General features: G+C 42.6%; 1 long non-coding RNA gene across 5 annotated transcripts in view; it reads right to left on the reverse strand.

The window, feature by feature from the left end:
- LOC126927829 (uncharacterized) overlaps positions 1-23,714 on the reverse strand; it is a 170,822-nt gene that overhangs the window by 80,951 nt on the left and 66,157 nt on the right. The window contains exon 1 of one of the 5 annotated variants that reach the window (XR_007715953.1): positions 4,338-4,455. The exons of the other annotated variants lie outside the window; for them this stretch is intronic. This is a non-coding gene — a long non-coding RNA (uncharacterized LOC126927829). Of the gene's footprint in view, positions 1-4,337; positions 4,456-23,714 lie in introns of those variants that run through there. 5 annotated transcript variants of the gene reach the window in all.

A 23,714-nucleotide genomic window follows, 5' to 3' on the forward strand; every position in this document is an offset into this window, starting at 1 on the left:
CTATTTATGTAAAACTATTGATAGACTGTTAACTTTTGTCAGGACGCAATTCGATAAATACTTGCGGCTCCTCGGGATGGTGCGAATATTTCAAGGTCCCTATGTGCCAAACCGTTGGTGTGTGACACACCTTTACGCGTCCCTCGCTCGCTGCGCTCGCTCGAAAACTATAGCCTAACCTAAAACCAATCCCTCTTCCGTTCGTTATTCGATAAGGAGGCGACTTATTTCAAATTTGCTAAGGTGTCGGATCGGATGTGAGGTTGGACTAGATTTTTACGAGCGAGCGGAGCGAGCGAGCAACGATTACAATTTCCACGCTATACATATACCTTATATTGCCTTGCATATATTTCCAGTTATTACCTAATTTTTTCTGGGAATTCGGACATCACGTTGCACTGTACTATGTGGAAATATTACTATTTATGTAAAACTATTGATAAACTGTAAACTTTTGTCAGTACGCAATTCGATAAAGACTAGCGGCTCCTCGGGCTGGTGCGAATATTTCAATGTCCCTATGTTCCAAACGGTTGCTTTGTGACACACCTTTACGCGACCCTCGCTCGCTGCGCTCGCTCGAAAACTATAGCCTATCCTAAAACCAATCGCTCTTGCGTTCGTAATTCGATAAGGAGGCGACTTATTTTAAATTTTCGAACGTGTCGGATCGGTTGTGAGGTTGGACTAGATTTTTTCGAGCGAGCGGAGCGAGCGAGCAACGATTACAATTTCCACTCTATACATATACCTTATACTGCCTTGCATATATTTCCTGTTATTGCCTAATTTTGTCAGCGATTTCGGACCTCACGTTGCACTGTACTATGTGGAAATATTACTATTTATGTAAAACTATTGATAAACTGTAAACTTTTGGCAGTACGCAATTCGATAAATACTTGCGGCTCCTCGGGATGGTGCGAATATTTCAAGGTCCCTATGTGCCAAACCGTTGGTGTGTGACACGCCTTTACGCGTCCCTCGCTCGCTGCGCTCGCTCGAAAACTATAGCCTAACCTAAAACCAATCCCTCTTACGTTCGTTATTCGATAAGGAGGCGACTTATTTTAAATTTTCGAACGTGTCGGATCGGTTGTGAGGTTGGACTAGATTTTTACGAGCGAGCGGAGCGAGCGAGCAACGATTACAATTTCCAAACTATACATTTGCGATATATTACCTTGCATATATTTCCTGTTATTACCTAATTTGAAATGCGATTTTGGACCTCACGTTGCACTGTACTATGTGGAAATACTACTATTTATGTAAAACTATTGATAAACTGTAAACTTTTGTCAGTACGCAATTCGATAAAGACTAGCGGCTCCTCGGGCTGGTGCGAATATTTCAATGTCCCTATGTGCCAAACGGTTGCTTTGTGACACACCTTTACGCGGCCCTCGCTCGCTGCGCTCGCTCGAAAACTATAGCCTAACCTAAAACCAAGCCCTCTTGCGTTTGTTATTCGATAAGGAGGCGACTTATTTCAAATTTGCGATCGTGTCGGTAGGACTAGATTTTCACGAGCGAGCGGAGCGAGCGAGCAACGATTGCAATATCCAAACTATACATTTGCGATATATTTCCTTGCATATATTTCCTGTTATTACCTAATTTGAAATGCGATTTCGGACCTCACGTTGCACTGTACTATGTGGAAATATTACTATTTATGTAAAACTATTGATAAACTGTAAACTTTTGGCAGTACGCAATTCGATAAATACTTGCGGCTCCTCGGGATGGTGCGAATATTTCAAGGTCCCTATGTGCCAAACCGTTGGTGTGTGACACGCCTTTACGCGTCCCTCGCTCGCTGCGCTCGCTCGAAAACTATAGCCTAACCTAAAACCAATCCCTCTTACGTTCGTTATTCGATAAGGAGGCGACTTATTTTAAATTTTCGAACGTGTCGGATCGGTTGTGAGGTTGGACTAGATTTTTACGAGCGAGCGGAGCGAGCGAGCAACGATTACAATTTCCACGCTATACATATACCTTATATTGCCTTGCATATATTTCCAGTTATTACCTAATTTTTTCTGGGAATTCGGACATCACGTTGCACTGTACTATGTGGAAATATTACTATTTATGTAAAACTATTGATAAACTGTAAACTTTTGTCAGTACGCAATTCGATAAAGACTAGCGGCTCCTCGGGCTGGTGCGAATATTTCAATGTCCCTATGTTCCAAACGGTTGCTTTGTGACACACCTTTACGCGACCCTCGCTCGCTGCGCTCGCTCGAAAACTATAGCCTATCCTAAAACCAATCGCTCTTGCGTTCGTAATTCGATAAGGAGGCGACTTATTTTAAATTTTCGAACGTGTCGGATCGGTTGTGAGGTTGGACTAGATTTTTTCGAGCGAGCGGAGCGAGCGAGCAACGATTACAATTTCCACTCTATACATATACCTTATACTGCCTTGCATATATTTCCTGTTATTGCCTAATTTTGTCAGCGATTTCGGACCTCACGTTGCACTGTACTATGTGGAAATATTACTATTTATGTAAAACTATTGATAAACTGTAAACTTTTGGCAGTACGCAATTCGATAAAGACTAGCGGCTCCTCGGGCTGGTGCGAATATTTCAATGTCCCTATGTGCCAAACGGTTGCTTTGTGACACACCTTTACGCGGCCCTCGCTCGCTGCGCTCGCTCGAAAACTATAGCCTAACCTAAAACCAAGCCCTCTTGCGTTTGTTATTCGATAAGCAGGCGACTTATTTCAAATTTGCTAAGGTGTCGGATCGGATGTGAGGTTGGACTAGATTTTTACGAGCGAGCGGAGCGAGCGAGCAACGATTACAATTTCCACGCTATACATATACCTTATATTGCCTTGCATATATTTCCAGTTATTACCTAATTTTTTCTGGGAATTCGGACATCACGTTGCACTGTACTATGTGGAAATATTACTATTTATGTAAAACTATTGATAAACTGTAAACTTTTGTCAGTACGCAATTCGATAAAGACTAGCGGCTCTTCGGGCTGGTGCGAATATTTCAATGTCCCTATGTTCCAAACGGTTGCTTTGTGACACACCTTTACGCGACCCTCGCTCGCTGCGCTCGCTCGAAAACTATAGCCAATCCTAAAACCAAGCCCTCTTGCGTTTGTTATTCGATAAGGAGGCGACTTATTTTAAATTTTCGAACGTGTCGGATCGGTTGTGAGGTTGGACTAGATTTTTTCGAGCGAGCGGAGCGAGCGAGCAACGATTACAATTTCCACTCTATACATATACCTTATACTGCCTTGCATATATTTCCTGTTATTGCCTAATTTTGTCAGCGATTTCGGACCTCACGTTGCATTGTACTATGTGGAAATATTACTATTTATGTAAAACTATTGATAAACTGTAAACTTTTGTCAGTACGCAATTCGATAAAGACTAGCGGCTCCTCGGGCTGGTGCGAATATTTCAATGTCCCTATGTGCCGAACGGTTGGTTTGTGACACACCTCTACGCGTCCCTCGCTCGCTGCGCTCGCACGAAAACAATACACTAACCTACAACCATCCCTCCTGCGTTCGTTATTCGATAAGGAGGCGACTTATTTCGAATTTGGTCACGTGTCGGTTCGGTTGTGAGGTAGTACTAGATTTTCACGAGCGAGCGGAGCGACCGAGCAACGATTACAATTTCCAAACTATACATTTGCGATATATTACCTTGCATATATTTCCTGTTAATACCTAATTTGAAATGCGATTTTGGACCTCACGTTGCACTGTACTATGTGGAAATACTACTATTTATGTAAAACTATTGATAAACTGTAAACTTTTGTCAGTACGCAATTCGATAAAGACTAGCGGCTCCTCGGGCTGGTGCGAATATTTCAATGTCCCTATGTGCCAAACGGTTGCTTTGTGACACACCTTTACGCGGCACTCGCTCGCTGCGCTCGCTCGAAAACTATAGCCTAACCTAAAACCAAGCCCTCGTGCGTTCGTTATTCGATAAGGAGGCGACTTATTTCAAATTTGCTAAGGTGTCGGATCGGATGTGAGGTTGGACTAGATTTTTACGAGCGAGCGGAGCGAGCGAGCAACGATTACAATTTCCACACTATACATATACCTTATATTGCCTTGCATATATTTCCAGTTATTACCTAATTTTTTCTGGGAATTCGGACATCACGTTGCACTGTACTATGTGGAAAATGTTACTATTTATGTAAAACTGTTGATAAACTGTAAACTTTTGTCAGTACGCAATTCGATAAAGACTAGCGGCTCCTCGGGCTGGTGCGAATATTTCAATGTCCCTATGTGCCAAACGGTTGCTTTGTGACACACATTTACGCGACCCTCGCTCGCTGCGCTCGCTCGAAAGCAATAGCCTATCCTAAAACCAATCCCTCTTGCGTTCCTAATTCGATAAGGAGGCGACTTATTTCAAATTTGCTAACGTGTCGGATCGGTTGTGAGGTTCGACTAGATTTTTTCGAGCGAGCGGAGCGAGCGAGCAACGATTACAATTTCCACTCTATACATATACCTTATACTGCCTTGCATGTATTTCCTGTTATTGCCTAATTTTGTCAGCGATTTCGGACCTCACGTTGCACTGTACTATGTGGAAATATTACTATTTATGTAAAACTATTGATAAACTGTAAACTTTTGTCAGTACGCAATTCGATAAATACTTGCGGCTCCTCGGGATGGTGCGAATATTTCAAGGTCCCTATGTGCCAAACCGTTGGTGTGTGACACACCTTTACGCGTCCCTCGCTCGCTGCGCTCGCTCGAAAACTATAGCCTAACCTAAAACCAATCCATCTTACGTTCGTTATTCGATAAGGAGGCGACTTATTTCAAATTTGCGATCGTGTCGGTAGGACTAGATTTTCACGAGCGAGCGGAGCGAGCGAGCAACGATTGCAATATCCAAACTATACATTTGCGATATATTTCCTTGCATATATTTCCTGTTATTACCTAATTTGAAATGCGATTTTGGACCTCACGTTGCACTGTACTATGTGGAAATATTACTATTTATGTAAAACTATTGATAAACTGTAAACTTTTGTCAGTACGCAATTCGATAAAGACTAGCGGCTCCTCGGGCTGGTGCGAATATTTCAATGTCCCTATGTGCCAAACGGTTGCTTTGTGACACACCTTTACGCGACCCTCGCTCGCTGCGCTCGCTCGAAAACTATAGCCTATCCTAAAACCAATCGCTCTTGCGTTCGGAATTCGATAAGGAGGCGACTTATTTTAAATTTTCGAACGTGTCGGATCGGTTGTGAGGTTGGACTAGATTTTTACGAGCGAGCGAGCAACGATTACAATTTCCAAACTATACATTTGCGATATATTACCTTGCATATATTTCCTGTTATTACCTAATTTGAAATGCGATTTTGGACCTCACGTTGCACTGTACTATGTGGAAATACTACTATTTATGTAAAACTATTGATAAACTGTAAACTTTTGTCAGTACGCAATTCGATAAAGACTAGCGGCTCCTCGGGCTGGTGCGAATATTTCAATGTCCCTATGTGCCAAACGGTTTCTTTGTGACACACCTTTACGCGGCACTCGCTCGCTGCGCTCGCTCGAAAACTATAGCCTATCCTAAAACCAATCCCTCTTGCGTTCGTTATTCGATAAGGAGGCGACTTATTTTAAATTTTCGAACGTGTCGGATCGGTTGTGAGGTTGGACTAGATTTTTTCGAGCGAGCGGAGCGAGCGAGCAACGATTACAATTTCCACTCTATACATATACCTTATACTGCCTTGCATGTATTTCCTGTTATTGCCTATATTGTCAGCGATTTCGGACCTCACGTTGCACTGTACTATGTGGAAATGTTACTATTTATGTAAAACTATTGATAGACTGTTAACTTTTGTCAGGACGCAATTCGATAAATACTTGCGGCTCCTCGGGATGGTGCGAATATTTCAAGGTCCCTATGTGCCAAACCGTTGGTGTGTGACACACCTTTACGCGTCCCTCGCTCGCTGCGCTCGCTCGAAAACTATAGCCTAACCTAAAACCAATCCCTCTTACGTTCGTTATTCGATAAGGAGGCGACTTATTTCAAATTTGCTAAGGTGTCGGATCGGATGTGAGGTTGGACTAGATTTTTACGAGCGAGCGGAGCGAGCGAGCAACGATTACAATTTCCACGCTATACATATACCTTATATTGCCTTGCATATATTTCCAGTTATTACCTAATTTTTTCTGGGAATTCGGACATCACGTTGCACTGTACTATGTGGAAATATTACTATTTATGTAAAACTATTGATAAACTGTAAACTTTTGTCAGTACGCAATTCGATAAAGACTAGCGGCTCCTCGGGCTGGTGCGAATATTTCAATGTCCCTATGTTCCAAACGGTTGCCTTGTGACACACCTTTACGCGACCCTCGCTCGCTGCGCTCGCTCGAAAACTATAGCCTATCCTAAAACCAATCGCTCTTGCGTTCGTAATTCGATAAGGAGGCGACTTATTTTAAATTTTCGAACGTGTCGGATCGGTTGTGAGGTTGGACTAGATTTTTTCGAGCGAGCGGAGCGAGCGAGCAACGATTACAATTTCCACTCTATACATATACCTTATACTGCCTTGCATGTATTTCCTGTTATTGCCTAATTTTGTCAGCGATTTCGGACCTCACGTTGCACTGTACTATGTGGAAATATTACTATTTATGTAAAACTATTGATAAACTGTAAACTTTTGGCAGTACGCAATTCGATAAATACTTGCGGCTCCTCGGGATGGTGCGAATATTTCAAGGTCCCTATGTGCCAAACCGTTGGTGTGTGACACGCCTTTACGCGTCCCTCGCTCGCTGCGCTCGCTCGAAAACTATAGCCTAACCTAAAACCAATCCCTCTTACGTTCGTTATTCGATAAGGAGGCGACTTATTTTAAATTTTCGAACGTGTCGGATCGGTTGTGAGGTTGGACTAGATTTTTACGAGCGAGCGGAGCGAGCGAGCAACGATTACAATTTCCAAACTATACATTTGCGATATATTACCTTGCATATATTTCCTGTTATTACCTAATTTGAAATGCGATTTTGGACCTCACGTTGCACTGTACTATGTGGAAATACTACTATTTATGTAAAACTATTGATAAACTGTAAACTTTTGTCAGTACGCAATTCGATAAAGACTAGCGGCTCCTCGGGCTGGTGCGAATATTTCAATGTCCCTATGTGCCAAACGGTTGCTTTGTGACACACCTTTACGCGGCCCACGCTCGCTGCGCTCGCTCGAAAACTATAGCCTAACCTAAAACCAAGCCCTCTTGCGTTTGTTATTCGATAAGGAGGCGACTTATTTCAAATTTGCTAAGGTGTCGGATCGGATGTGAGGTTCGACTAGATTTTTACGAGCGAGCGGAGCGAGCGAGCAACGATTACAATTTCCACGCTATACATATACCTTATATTGCCTTGCATATATTTCCAGTTATTACCTAATTTTTTCTGGGAATTCGGACATCACGTTGCACTGTACTATGTGGAAATATTACTATTTATGTAAAACTATTGATAAACTGTAAACTTTTGTCAGTACGCAATTCGATAAAGACTAGCGGCTCTTCGGGCTGGTGCGAATATTTCAATGTCCCTATGTTCCAAACGGTTGCTTTGTGACACACCTTTACGCGACCCTCGCTCGCTGCGCTCGCTCGAAAACTATAGCCAATCCTAAAACCAAGCCCTCTTGCGTTTGTTATTCGATAAGGAGGCGACTTATTTTAAATTTTCGAACGTGTCGGATCGGTTGTGAGGTTGGACTAGATTTTTTCGAGCGAGCGGAGCGAGCGAGCAACGATTACAATTTCCACTCTATACATATACCTTATACTGCCTTGCATATATTTCCTGTTATTGCCTAATTTTGTCAGCGATTTCGGACCTCACGTTGCATTGTACTATGTGGAAATATTACTATTTATGTAAAACTATTGATAAACTGTAAACTTTTGTCAGTACGCAATTCGATAAAGACTAGCGGCTCCTCGGGCTGGTGCGAATATTTCAATGTCCCTATGTGCCGAACGGTTGGTTTGTGACACACCTCTACGCGTCCCTCGCTCGCTGCGCTCGCACGAAAACAATACACTAACCTACAACCATCCCTCCTGCGTTCGTTATTCGATAAGGAGGCGACTTATTTCGAATTTGGTCACGTGTCGGTTCGGTTGTGAGGTAGTACTAGATTTTCACGAGCGAGCGGAGCGACCGAGCAACGATTACAATTTCCAAACTATACATTTGCGATATATTACCTTGCATATATTTCCTGTTATTACCTAATTTGAAATGCGATTTTGGACCTCACGTTGCACTGTACTATGTGGAAATACTACTATTTATGTAAAACTATTGATAAACTGTAAACTTTTGTCAGTACGCAATTCGATAAAGACTAGCGGCTCCTCGGGCTGGTGCGAATATTTCAATGTCCCTATGTGCCAAACGGTTGCTTTGTGACACACCTTTACGCGGCACTCGCTCGCTGCGCTCGCTCGAAAACTATAGCCTAACCTAAAACCAAGCCCTCGTGCGTTCGTTATTCGATAAGGAGGCGACTTATTTCAAATTTGCTAAGGTGTCGGATCGGATGTGAGGTTGGACTAGATTTTTACGAGCGAGCGGAGCGAGCGAGCAACGATTACAATTTCCACACTATACATATACCTTATATTGCCTTGCATATATTTCCAGTTATTACCTAATTTTTTCTGGGAATTCGGACATCACGTTGCACTGTACTATGTGGAAAATGTTACTATTTATGTAAAACTGTTGATAAACTGTAAACTTTTGTCAGTACGCTATTCGATAAAGACTAGCGGCTCCTCGGGCTGGTGCGAATATTTCAATGTCCCTATGTGCCAAACGGTTGCTTTGTGACACACCTTTACGCGACCCTCGCTCGCTGCGCTCGCTCGAAAACAATAGCCTATCCTAAAACCAATCCCTCTTGCGTTCCTAATTCGATAAGGAGGCGACTTATTTCAAATTTGCTAACGTGTCGGATCGGTTGTGAGGTTCGACTAGATTTTTTCGAGCGAGCGGAGCGAGCGAGCAACGATTACAATTTCCACTCTATACGTATACCTTATATTGCCTTGCATGTATTTCCTGTTATTACCTAATTTTGTCAGCGATTTCGGACCTCACGTTGCACTGTACTATGTGGAAATATTACTATTTATGTAAAACTATTGATAAACTGTAAACTTTTGTCAGTACGCAATTCGATAAATACTTGCGGCTCCTCGGGATGGTGCGAATATTTCAAGGTCCCTATGTGCCAAACCGTTGGTGTGTGACACACCTTTACGCGTCCCTCGCTCGCTGCGCTCGCTCGAAAACTATAGCCTAACCTAAAACCAATCCCTCTTGCGTTCGTTATTCGATAAGGAGGCGACTTATTTTAAATTTTCGAACGTGTCGGATCGGTTGTGAGGTTGGACTAGATTTTTACGAGCGAGCGGAGCGAGCGAGCAACGATTACAATTTCCAAACTATACATTTGCGATATATTACCTTGCATATATTTCCTGTTATTACCTAATTTGAAATGCGATTTTGGACCTCACGTTGCACTGTACTATGTGGAAATACTACTATTTATGTAAAACTATTGATAAACTGTAAACTTTTGTCAGTACGCAATTCGATAAAGACTAGCGGCTCCTCGGGCTGGTGCGAATATTTCAATGTCCCTATGTGCCAAACGGTTGCTTTGTGACACACCTTTACGCGGCCCTCGCTCGCTGCGCTCGCTCGAAAACTATAGCCTAACCTAAAACCAAGCCCTCTTGCGTTCGTTATTCGATAAGGAGGCGACTTATTTCAAATTTGCTAAGGTGTCGGATCGGATGTGAGGTTGGACTAGATTTTTACGAGCGAGCGGAGCGAGCGAGCAACGATTACAATTTCCACGCTATACATATACCTTATATTGCCTTGCATATATTTCCAGTTATTACCTAATTTTTTCTGGGAATTCGGACATCACGTTGCACTGTACTATGTGGAAATATTACTATTTATGTAAAACTATTGATAAACTGTAAACTTTTGTCAGTACGCAATTCGATAAAGACTAGCGGCTCCTCGGGCTGGTGCGAATATTTCAATGTCCCTATGTTCCAAACGGTTGCTTTGTGACACACCTTTACGCGACCCTCGCTCGCTGCGCTCGCTCGAAAACTATAGCCTATCCTAAAACCAATCGCTCTTGCGTTCGTAATTCGATAAGGAGGCGACTTATTTTAAATTTTCGAACGTGTCGGATCGGTTGTGAGGTTGGACTAGATTTTTTCGAGCGAGCGGAGCGAGCGAGCAACGATTACAATTTCCACTCTATACATATACCTTATACTGCCTTGCATGTATTTCCTGTTATTGCCTAATTTTGTCAGCGATTTCGGACATCACGTTGCACTGTACTATGTGGAAATATTACTCTTTATGTAAAACTATTGATAAACTGTAAACTTTTGTCAGTACGCAGTTCGATAAAGATTTTCGGCTCCTTGGGCTGGTGCGAATATTTCAATATCCCTATGTGCCAAACCGTTGCTTTGTGACACACCTTTACGCGTCCCTCGCTCGCTACGCTCGCTAGAAAACTATAGCCTTACCTAAAACCAAGCCCTCTTGCGTTCGTTATTCGATAAGGAGGCGACTTATTTCAAATTTGCTAAGGTGTCGGATCGGATGTGAGGTTGGACTAGATTTTTACGAGCGAGCGGAGCGAGCGAGCAACGATTACAATTTCCACACTATACATATACCTTATATTGCCTTGCATATATTTCCAGTTATTGCCTAATTTTCTCTGCGATTTCGGACCTCACGTTGCACTGTACTATGTGGAAATATTACTATTTATGTAAAACTATTGATAAACTGTAAACCTTTGTCAGTACGCAATTCGATAAATACTTGCGGCTCCACGGGATGGTGCGAATATTTCAAGGTCCCTATGTGCCAAACCGTTGGTGTGTGACACACCTTTACGCGTCCCTCGCTCGCTGCGCTCGCTCGAAAACTATAGCCTAACCTAAAAGCAATCCCTCTTACGTTCGTTATTCGATAAGGAGGTGACTTATTTCAAATTTGCGATCGTGTCGGATCTTATGTGAGGTAGGACTAGATTTTCACGAGCTAGCGGAGCGAGCGAGCAACGATGGCAATATCCAAACTATACATTTGCGATATATTACCTTGCATATATTTCCTGTTATTACCTAATTTGAAATGCGATCTTGGACCTCACGTTGCACTGTACTATGTGGAAATATCACTATTTATGTAAAATTATTGATAAACTGTAAACTTTTGTCAGTACGCAATTCGATAAAGACTAGCGGCTCCTCGGGCTGGTGCGAATATTTCAATGTCCCTATGTGCCAAACGGTTGCTTTGTGACACACCTTTACGCGACCCTCGCTCGCTGCGCTCGCTCGAAAACTATAGCCTATCCTAAAACCAATCGCTCTTGCGTTCGTAATTCGATAAGGAGGCGACTTATTTTAAATTTTCGAACGTGTCGGATCGGTTGTGAGGTTGGACTAGATTTTTTCGAGCGAGCGGAGCGAGCGAGCAACGATTACAATTTCCACTCTATACATATACCTTATACTGCCTTGCATGTATTTCCTGTAATTGCCTAATTTTGTCAGCGATTTCGGACATCACGTTGCACTGTACTATGTGGAAATATTACTCTTTATGTAAAACTATTGATAAACTGTAAACTTTTGTCAGTACGCAGTTCGATAAAGATTTTCGGCTCCTTGGGCTGGTGCGAATATTTCAATATCCCTATGTGCCAAACCGTTGCTTTGTGACACACCTTTACGCGTCCCTCGCTCGCTACGCTCGCTAGAAAACTATAGCCTTACCTAAAACCAAGCCCTCTTGCGTTCGTTATTCGATAAGGAGGCGACTTATTTCAAATTTGCTAAGGTGTCGGATCGGATGTGAGGTTGGACTAGATTTTTACGAGCGAGCGGAGCGAGCGAGCAACGATTACAATTTCCACACTATACATATACCTTATATTGCCTTGCATATATTTCCAGTTATTACCTAATTTTTTCTGGGAATTCGGACATCACGTTGCACTGTACTATGTGGAAATATTACTATTTATGTAAAACTATTGATAAATTGTAAACTTTTGTCAGTACGCATTTCGATAAAGACTAGCGGCTCCTCGGGCTGGTGCGAATATTTCAATGTCCCTATGTGCCAAACGGTTGCTTTGTGACACACCTTTACGCGACCCTCGCTCGCTGCGCTCGCTCGAAAACAATAGCCTATCCTAAAACCAATCCCTCTTGCGTTCCTAATTCGATAAGGAGGCGACTTATTTCAAATTTGCTAACGTGTCGGATCGGTTGTGAGGTTCGACTAGATTTTTACGAGCGAGCGGAGCGAGCGAGCAACGATTACAATTTCCACTCTATACATATACCTTATATTGCCTTGCATGTATTTCCTGTTATTGCCTAATTTTGTCAGCGATTTCGGACCTCACGTTGCACTGTACTATGTGGAAATATTACTATTTATGTAAAACTATTGATAAACTGTAAACTTTTGTCAGTACGCAATTCGATAAATACTTGCGGCTCCTCGGGATGGTGCGAATATTTCAAGGTCCCTATGTGCCAAACCGTTGGTGTGTGACACACCTTTACGCGTCCCTCGCTCGCTGCGCTCGCTCGAAAACTATAGCCTAACCTAAAACCAATCCATCTTACGTTCGTTATTCGACAAGGAGGCGACTTATTTCAAATTTGCGATCGTGTCGGATCTTATGTGAGGTAGGACTAGATTTTCACGAGCTAGCGGAGCGAGCGAGCAACGATTGCAATATCCAAACTATACATTTGCGATATATTACCTTGCATATATTTCCTGTTATTACCTAATTTGAAATGCGATCTTGGACCTCACGTTGCACTGTACTATGTGGAAATATTACTATTTATGTAAAACTATTGATAAATTGTCAACTTTTGTCAGTACGCATTTCGATAAAGACTAGCGGCTCCTCGGGCTGGTGCGAATATTTCAATGTCCCTATGTGCCAAACGGTTGCTTTGTGACACACCTTTACGCGACCCTCGCTCGCTGCGCTCGCTCGAAAAAAATAGCCTATCCTAAAACCAATCCCTCTTGCGTTCCTAATTCGATAAGGAGGCGACTTATTTCAAATTTGCTAACGTGTCGGATCGGTTGTGAGGTTCGACTAGATTTTTACGAGCGAGCGGAGCGAGCGAGCAACGATTACAATTTCCACTCTATACATATACCTTATATTGCCTTGCATGTATTTCCTGTTATTGCCTAATTTTGTCAGCGATTTCGGACCTCACGTTGCACTGTACTATGTGGAAATATTACTATTTATGTAAAACTATTGATAAACTGTAAACTTTTGGCAGTACGCAATTCGATAAATACTTGCGGCTCCTCGGGATGGTGCGAATATTTCAAGGTCCCTATGTGCCAAACCGTTGGTGTGTGACACGCCTTTACGCGTCCCTCGCTCGCTGCGCTCGCTCGAAAACTATAGCCTAACCTAAAAGCAATCCCTCTTACGTTCGTTATTCGATAAGGAGGTGACTTATTTCAAATTTGCGATCGTGTCGGATCTTATGTGAGGTAGGACTAGATTTTCACGAGCTAGCGGAGCGAGCGAGCAACGATGGCAATATCCAAACTATACATTTGCGATATATTACCTTGCATATATTTCCTGTTATTACCTAATTTGAAATGCGATCTTGGACCTCACGTTGCACTGTACTATGTGGAAATATCACTATTTATGTAAAATTATTGATAAACTGTAAACTTTTGTCAGTACGCAATTCGATAAAGACTAGCGGCTCCTCGGGCTGGTGCGAATATTTCAATGTCCCTATGTGCCAAACGGTTGCTTTGTGACACACCTTTACGCGACCCTCGCTCGCTGCGCTCGCTCGTAAACTATAGCCTATCCTAAAACCAATCCCTCTTGCGTTCCTAATTCGATAAGGAGGCGACTTATTTCAAATTTGCTAACGTGTCGGATCGGTTGTGAGGTTCGACTAGATTTTTTCGAGCGAGCGGAGCGAGCGAGCAACGATTACAATTTCCACTCTATACATATGCCTTATATTGCCTTGCATGTATTTCCTGTTATTGCCTAATTTTCTCTGCGATTTCGGACCTCACGTTGCACTGTACTATGTGGAAATATTACTATTTATGTAAAACTATTGATAAACTGTAAACCTTTGTCAGTACGCAATTCGATAAATACTTGCGGCTCCACGGGATGGTGCGAATATTTCAAGGTCCCTATGTGCCAAACCGTTGGTGTGTGACACACCTTTACGCGTCCCTCGCTCGCTGCGCTCGCTCGAAAACTATAGCCTAACCTAAAACCAATCCATCTTACGTTCGTTATTCGATAAGGAGGCGACTTATTTCAAATTTGCGATCGTGTCGGATCGGATGTGAGGTAGGACTAGATTTTCACGAGCGAGCGGAGCGAGCGAGCAACGATTGCAATATCCAAACTATACATTTGCTATATATTACCTTGCATATATTTCCTGTTATTACCTAATTTGAAATGCAATTTTGGACCTCACGTTGCACTGTACTATGTGGAAATACTACTATTTATGTAAAACTATTGATAAACTGTAAACTTTTGTCAGTACGCAATTCGATAAAGACTAGCGGCTCCTCGGGCTGGTGCGAATATTTCAATGTCCCTATGTGCCAAACGGTTGCTTTGTGACACACCTTTACGCGACCCTCGCTCGCTGCGCTCGCTCGAAAACTATAGCCTATCCTAAAACCAATCGCTCTTGCGTTCGTAATTCGATAAGGAGGCGACTTATTTTAAATTTTCGAACGTGTCGGATCGGTTGTGAGGTTGGACTAGATTTTTTCGAGCGAGCGGAGCGAGCGAGCAACGATTACAATTTCCACTCTATACATATACCTTATACTGCCTTGCATGTATTTCCTGTAATTGCCTAATTTTGTCAGCGATTTCGGACATCACGTTGCACTGTACTATGTGGAAATATTACTCTTTATGTAAAACTATTGATAAACTGTAAACTTTTGTCAGTACGCAGTTCGATAAAGATTTTCGGCTCCTTGGGCTGGTGCGAATATTTCAATATCCCTATGTGCCAAACCGTTGCTTTGTGACACACCTTTACGCGTCCCTCGCTCGCTACGCTCGCTAGAAAACTATAGCCTTACCTAAAACCAAGCCCTCTTGCGTTCGTTATTCGATAAGGAGGCGACTTATTTCAAATTTGCTAAGGTGTCGGATCGGATGTGAGGTTGGACTAGATTTTTACGAGCGAGCGGAGCGAGCGAGCAACGATTACAATTTCCACACTATACATATACCTTATATTGCCTTGCATATATTTCCAGTTATTACCTAATTTTTTCTGGGAATTCGGACATCACGTTGCACTGTACTATGTGGAAATATTACTATTTATGTAAAACTATTGATAAATTGTAAACTTTTGTCAGTACGCATTTCGATAAAGACTAGCGGCTCCTCGGGCTGGTGCGAATATTTCAATGTCCCTATGTGCCAAACGGTTGCTTTGTGACACACCTTTACGCGACCCTCGCTCGCTGCGCTCGCTCGAAAACAATAGCCTATCCTAAAACCAATCCCTCTTGCGTTCCTAATTCGATAAGGAGGCGACTTATTTCAAATTTGCTAACGTGTCGGATCGGTTGTGAGGTTCGACTAGATTTTTACGAGCGAGCGGAGCGAGCGAGCAACGATTACAATTTCCACTCTATACATATACCTTATATTGCCTTGCATGTATTTCCTGTTATTGCCTAATTTTGTCAGCGATTTCGGACCTCACGTTGCACTGTACTATGTGGAAATATTACTATTTATGTAAAACTATTGATAAACTGTAAACTTTTGTCAGTACGCAATTCGATAAATACTTGCGGCTCCTCGGGATGGTGCGAATATTTCAAGGTCCCTATGTGCCAAACCGTTGGTGTGTGACACACCTTTACGCGTCCCTCGCTCGCTGCGCTCGCTCGAAAACTATAGCCTAACCTAAAACCAATCCATCTTACGTTCGTTATTCGACAAGGAGGCGACTTATTTCAAATTTGCGATCGTGTCGGATCTTATGTGAGGTAGGACTAGATTTTCACGAGCTAGCGGAGCGAGCGAGCAACGATTGCAATATCCAAACTATACATTTGCGATATATTACCTTGCATATATTTCCTGTTATTACCTAATTTGAAATGCGATCTTGGACCTCACGTTGCACTGTACTATGTGGAAATATCACTATTTATGTAAAACTATTGATAAACTGTAAACTTTTGTCAGTACGCAATTCGATAAAGACTAGCGGCTCCTCGGGCTGGTGCGAATATTTCAATGTCCCTATGTGCCAAACGGTTGCTTTGTGACACACCTTTACGCGACCCTCGCTCGCTGCGCTCGCTCGAAAACTATAGCCTATCCTAAAACGAATCCCACTTGCGTTCGTAATTCGATAAGGAGGCGACTTATTTCAAATTTGCTAACGTGTCGGATCGGTTGTGAGGTTGGACCAGATTTTTTCGAGCGAGCGGAGCGAGCGAGCAACGATTACAATTTCCACTCTATACATATACCTTATACTGCCTTGCATGTATTTCCTGTTATTGCCTAATTTTGTCAGCGATTTCGGACCTCACGTTGCACTGTACTATGTGGAAATATTACTATTTATGTAAAACTATTGATAAACTGTAAACTTTTGTCAGTACGCAATTCGATAAATACTTGCGGCTCCTCGGGATGGTGCGAATATTTCAAGGTCCCTATGTGTCAAACCGTTGGTGTGTGACACACATTTACGCGTCCCTCGCTCGCTACGCTCGCTCGAAAACTATAGCCTAACCTAAAACCAATCCATCTTACGTTCGTTATTCGATAAGGAGGCGACTTATTTCAAATTTGCGATCGTGTCGGATCGGATGTGAGGTAGGACTAGATTTTCACGAGCGAGCGGAGCGAGCGAGCAACGATTGCAATATCCAAACTATACATATACCTTATACTGCCTTGCATGTATTTCCTGTTATTGCCTAATTTTGTCAGCGATTTCGGACATCACGTTGCACTGTACTATGTGGAAATATTACTCTTTATGTAAAACTATTGATAAACTGTAAACTTTTGTCAGTACGCAGTTCGATAAAGATTTTCGGCTCCTTGGGCTGGTGCGAATATTTCAATATCCCTATGTGCCAAACCGTTGCTTTGTGACACACCTTTACGCGTCCCTCGCTCGCTACGCTCGCTAGAAAACTATAGCCTTACCTAAAACCAAGCCCTCTTGCGTTCGTTATTCGATAAGGAGGCGACTTATTTCAAATTTGCTAAGGTGTCGGATCGGATGTGAGGTTGGACTAGATTTTTACGAGCGAGCGGAGCGAGCGAGCAACGATTACAATTTCCACACTATACATATACCTTATATTGCCTTGCATATATTTCCAGTTATTACCTAATTTTTTCTGGGAATTCGGACATCACGTTGCACTGTACTATGTGGAAATATTACTATTTATGTAAAACTATTGATAAATTGTCAACTTTTGTCAGTACGCATTTCGATAAAGACTAGCGGCTCCTCGGGCTGGTGCGAATATTTCAATGTCCCTATGTGCCAAACGGTTGCTTTGTGACACACCTTTACGCGACCCTCGCTCGCTGCGCTCGCTCGTAAACTATAGCCTATCCTAAAACCAATCCCTCTTGCGTTCCTAATTCGATAAGGAGGCGACTTATTTCAAATTTGCTAACGTGTCGGATCGGTTGTGAGGTTCGACTAGATTTTTTCGAGCGAGCGGAGCGAGCGAGCAACGATTACAATTTCCACTCTATACATATGCCTTATATTGCCTTGCATGTATTTCCTGTTATTGCCTAATTTTCTCTGCGATTTCGGACCTCACGTTGCACTGTACTATGTGGAAATATTACTATTTATGTAAAACTATTGATAAACTGTAAACCTTTGTCAGTACGCAATTCGATAAATACTTGCGGCTCCACGGGATGGTGCGAATATTTCAAGGTCCCTATGTGCCAAACCGTTGGTGTGTGACACACCTTTACGCGTCCCTCGCTCGCTGCGCTCGCTCGAAAACTATAGCCTAACCTAAAACCAATCCATCTTACGTTCGTTATTCGATAAGGAGGCGACTTATTTCAAATTTGCGATCGTGTCGGATCGGATGTGAGGTAGGACTAGATTTTCACGAGCGAGCGGAGCGAGCGAGCAACGATTGCAATATCCAAACTATACATTTGCTATATATTACCTTGCATATATTTCCTGTTATTACCTAATTTGAAATGCAATTTTGGACCTCACGTTGCACTGTACTATGTAGAAATATTACTATTTATGTAAAACTATTGATAAACTGTAAACTTTTGTCAGTACGCAATTCGATATAGACTAGCGGCTCCTCGGGCTGGTGCGAATATTTCAATGTCCCTATGTGCCAAACGGTTGCTTTGTGACACACCTTTACGTGACCCTCGCTCGCTGCGCTCGCTCGAAAACTATAGCCTATCCTAAAACCAATCCCTCTTACGTTCGTTATTCGATAAGGAGGCGACTTATTTCAAATTTGCTAACGTGTCGGATCGGTTGTGAGGTTCGACTAGATTTTTTCGAGCGAGCGGAGCGAGCGAGCAACGATTACAATTTCCACTGTATACATATACCTTATATTGCCTTGCATGTATTTCCTGTTATTGCCTAATTTTCTCTGCGATTTCGGACCTCACGTTGCACTGTACTATGTGGAAATATTACTATTTATGTAAAACTATTGATAAACTGTAAACTTTTGTCAGTACGCAATTCGATAAATACTTGCGGCTCCACGGGATGGTGCGAATATTTCAAGGTCCCTATGTGCCAAACCGTTGGTGTGTGACACACCTTTACGCGACCCTCGCTCGCTGCGCTCGCTCGAAAACTATAGCCTAACCTAAAACCAATCCATCTTACGTTCGTTATTCGATAAGGAGGCGACTTATTTTAAATTTTCGAACGTGTCGGATCGGTTGTGAGGTTGGACTAGATTTTTACGAGCGAGCGGAGCGAGCGAGCAACGATTACAATTTCCAAACTATACATTTGCGATATATTACCTTGCATATATTTCCTGTTATTACCTAACTTGAAATGCGATTTTGGACCTCACGTTGCACTGTACTATGTGGAAATACTACTATTTATGTAAAACTATTGATAAACTGTAAACTTTTGTCAGTACGCAATTCGATAAAGACTAGCGGCTCCTCGGGCTGGTGCGAATATTTCAATGTCCCTATGTGCCAAACGGTTGCTTTGTGACACACCTTTACGCGACCCTCGCTCGCTGCGCTCGCTCGAAAACTATAGCCTATCCTAAAACCAATCGCTCTTGCGTTCGTAATTCGATAAGGAGGCGACTTATTTTAAATTTTCGAACGTGTCGGATCGGTTGTGAGGTTGGACTAGATTTTTTCGAGCGAGCGGAGCGAGCGAGCAACGATTACAATTTCCACTCTATACATATACCTTATACTGCCTTGCATGTATTTCCTGTAATTGCCTAATTTTGTCAGCGATTTCGGACATCACGTTGCACTGTACTATGTGGAAATATTACTCTTTATGTAAAACTATTGATAAACTGTAAACTTTTGTCAGTACGCAGTTCGATAAAGATTTTCGGCTCCTTGGGCTGGTGCGAATATTTCAATATCCCTATGTGCCAAACCGTTGCTTTGTGACACACCTTTACGCGTCCCTCGCTCGCTACGCTCGCTAGAAAACTATAGCCTTACCTAAAACCAAGCCCTCTTGCGTTCGTTATTCGATAAGGAGGCGACTTATTTCAAATTTGCTAAGGTGTCGGATCGGATGTGAGGTTGGACTAGATTTTTACGAGCGAGCGGAGCGAGCGAGCAACGATTACAATTTCCACGCTATACATATACCTTATATTGCCTTGCATATATTTCCAGTTATTACCTAATTTTTTCTGGGAATTCGGACATCACGTTGCACTGTACTATGTGGAAATATTACTATTTATGTAAAACTATTGATAAATTGTAAACTTTTGTCAGTACGCATTTCGATAAAGACTAGCGGCTCCTCGGGCTGGTGCGAATATTTCAATGTCCCTATGTGCCAAACGGTTGCTTTGTGACACACCTTTACGCGACCCTCGCTCGCTGCGCTCGCTCTAAAACAATAGCCTATCCTAAAACCAATCCCTCTTGCGTTCCTAATTCGATAAGGAGGCGACTTATTTCAAATTTGCTAACGTGTCGGATCGGTTGTGAGGTTCGACTAGATTTTTACGAGCGAGCGGAGCGAGCGAGCAACGATTACAATTTCCACTCTATACATATACCTTATATTGCCTTGCATGTATTTCCTGTTATTGCCTAATTTTGTCAGCGATTTCGGACCTCACGTTGCACTGTACTATGTGGAAATATTACTATTTATGTAAAACTATTGATAAACTGTAAACTTTTGTCAGTACGCAATTCGATAAATACTTGCGGCTCCTCGGGATGGTGCGAATATTTCAAGGTCCCTATGTGCCAAACCGTTGGTGTGTGACACACCTTTACGCGTCCCTCGCTCGCTGCGCTCGCTCGAAAACTATAGCCTAACCTAAAACCAATCCATCTTACGTTCGTTATTCGACAAGGAGGCGACTTATTTCAAATTTGCGATCGTGTCGGATCGGATGTGAGGTAGGACTAGATTTTCACGAGCGAGCGGAGCGAGCGAGCAACGATTGCAATATCCAAACTATACATTTGCGATATATTACCTTGCATATATTTCCTGTTATTACCTAATTTGAAATGCAATTTTGGACCTCACGTTGCACTGTACTATGTGGAAATATTACTATTTATGTAAAACTATTGATAAACTGTAAACTTTTGTCAGTACGCAATTCGATAAAGACTAGCGGCTCCTCGGGCTGGTGCGAATATTTCAATGTCCCTATGTGCCAAACGGTTGCTTTGTGACACACCTTTACGCGACCCTCGCTCGCTGCGCTCGCTCGAAAACTATAGCCTATCCTAAAACCAATCCCTCTTGCGTTCCTAATTCGATAAGGAGGCGACTTATTTCAAATTTGCTAACGTGTCGGATCGGTTGTGAGGTTCGACTAGATTTTTTCGAGCGAGCGGAGCGAGCGAGCAACGATTACAATTTCCACTCTATACATATACCTTATATTGCCTTGCATGTATTTCCTGTTATTGCCTAATTTTGTCAGCGATTTCGGACCTCACGTTGCACTGTACTATGTGGAAATATTACTATTTATGTAAAACTATTGATAAACTGTAAACTTTTGTCGGTACGCAATTCGATAAATACTTGCGGCTCCACGGGATGGTGCGAATATTTCAAGGTCCCTATGTGCCAAACCGTTGGTTTGTGACACACCTCTACGCGTCCCTCGCTCGCTGCGCTCGCTCGAAAACAATAGACTAACCTACAACCATCCCTCCTGCGTTCGTTATTCGATAAGGAGGCGACTTATTTCGAATTTGGTCACGTGTCGGTTCGGTTGTGAGGTAGGACTAGATTTTCACGAGCGAGCGGAGCGAGCGAGCAACGATTACAATTTCCAAACTATACATTTGCGATATATTACCTTGCATATATTTCCTGTTATTACCTAATTTGAAATGCGATTTTGGACCTCACGTTGCACTGTACTATGTGGAAATATTACTATTTACGTAAAACTATTGATAAACTGTAAACTTTTGTCAGTACGCAATTCGATAAAGACTAGCGGCTCCTCGGGCTGGTGCGAATATTTCAATGTCCCTATGTGCCAAACGGTTGCTTTGTGACACACCTTTACGGGACCCTCGCTCGCTGCGCTCGCTCGAAAACTATAGCCTATCCTAAAACCAATCCCTCTTGCGTTCGTAATTCGATAAGGAGGCGACTTATTTCAAATTTGCTAACGTGTCGGATCGGTTGTGAGGTTGGACTAGATTTTTTCGAGCGAGCGGAGCGAGCGAGCAACGATTACAATTTCCACTCTATACATATACCTTATACTGCCTTGCATGTATTTCCTGTTATTGCCTAATTTTGTCAGCGATTTCGGACCTCACGTTGCATTGCACTATGTGGAAATATTACTATTTATGTAAAACTATTAATAAACTCTAAACTTTTGTCAGTACAAAATTCGATAAATACTTGCGGCTCCTCGGGCTGGTGCGAATATTTCAAGGTCCCTATGTGCCAAACCGTTGGTTTGTGACACACCTCTACGCGTCCCTCGCTCGCTGCGCTCGCTCGAAAACAATAGACTAACCTACAACCATCCCTCCTGCGTTCGTTATTCGATAAGGAGGCGACTTATTTCGAATTTGGTCACGTGTCGGTTCGGTTGTGAGGTAGGACTAGATTTTCACGAGCGAGCGGAGCGAGCGAGCAACGATTACAATTTCCAAACTATACATTTGCGATATATTACCTTGCATATATTTCCTGTTATTACCTAATTTGAAATGCGATTTTGGACCTCACGTTGCACTGTACTATGTGGAAATATTACTATTTACGTAAAACTATTGATAAACTGTAAACTTTTGTCAGTACGCAATTCGATAAAGACTAGCGGCTCCTCGGGCTGGTGCGAATATTTCAATGTCCATATGTGCCAAACGGTTGCTTTGTGACACACCTTTACGGGACCCTCGCTCGCTGCGCTCGCTCGAAAACTATAGCCTATCCTAAAACCAATCCCTCTTGCGTTCGTAATTCGATAAGGAGGCGACTTATTTCAAATTTGCTAACGTGTCGGATCGGTTATGAGGTTGGACTAGATTTTTTCGAGCGAGCTGAGCGAGCGAGCAACGATTACAATTTCCACTCTATACATATACCTTATATTGCCTTGCATGTATTTCCTGTTATTGCCTAATTTTGTCAGCGATTTCGGACCTCACGTTGCACTGTACTATGTGGAAATATTACTATTTATGTAAAACTATTGATAAACTGTAAACTTTTGTCAGTACGCAATTCGATAAATACTTGCGGCTCCTCGGGATGGTGCGAATATTTCAAGGTCCCTATGTGCCAAACCGTTGGTGTGTGACACACCTTTACGCGTCCCTCGCTCGCTGCGCTCGCTCGAAAACTATAGCCTATCCTAAAACCAATCCCTCTTGCGTTCGTAATTCGATAAGGAGGCGACTTATTTCAAATTTGCTAACGTGTCGGATCGGTTGTGAGGTTGGACTAGATTTTTTCGAGCGAGCGTAGCGAGCGAGCAACGATTACAATTTCCACTCTATACATATACCTTATACTGCCTTGCATGTATTTCCTGTTATTGCCTAATTTTGTCAGCGATTTCGGACCTCACGTTGCATTGCACTATGTGGAAATATTACTATTTATGTAAAACTATTAATAAACTCTAAACTTTTGTCAGTACAAAATTCGATAAATACTTGCGGCTCCTCGGGCTGGTGCGAATATTTCAAGGTCCCTATGTGCCAAACCGTTGGTT

The sequence above is a fragment of the Bombus affinis genome, unplaced genomic scaffold (genome assembly GCF_024516045.1).
Source record: "Bombus affinis isolate iyBomAffi1 unplaced genomic scaffold, iyBomAffi1.2 ctg00000252.1, whole genome shotgun sequence".
Taxonomy (NCBI): Eukaryota; Metazoa; Arthropoda; class Insecta; order Hymenoptera; family Apidae; genus Bombus; species Bombus affinis.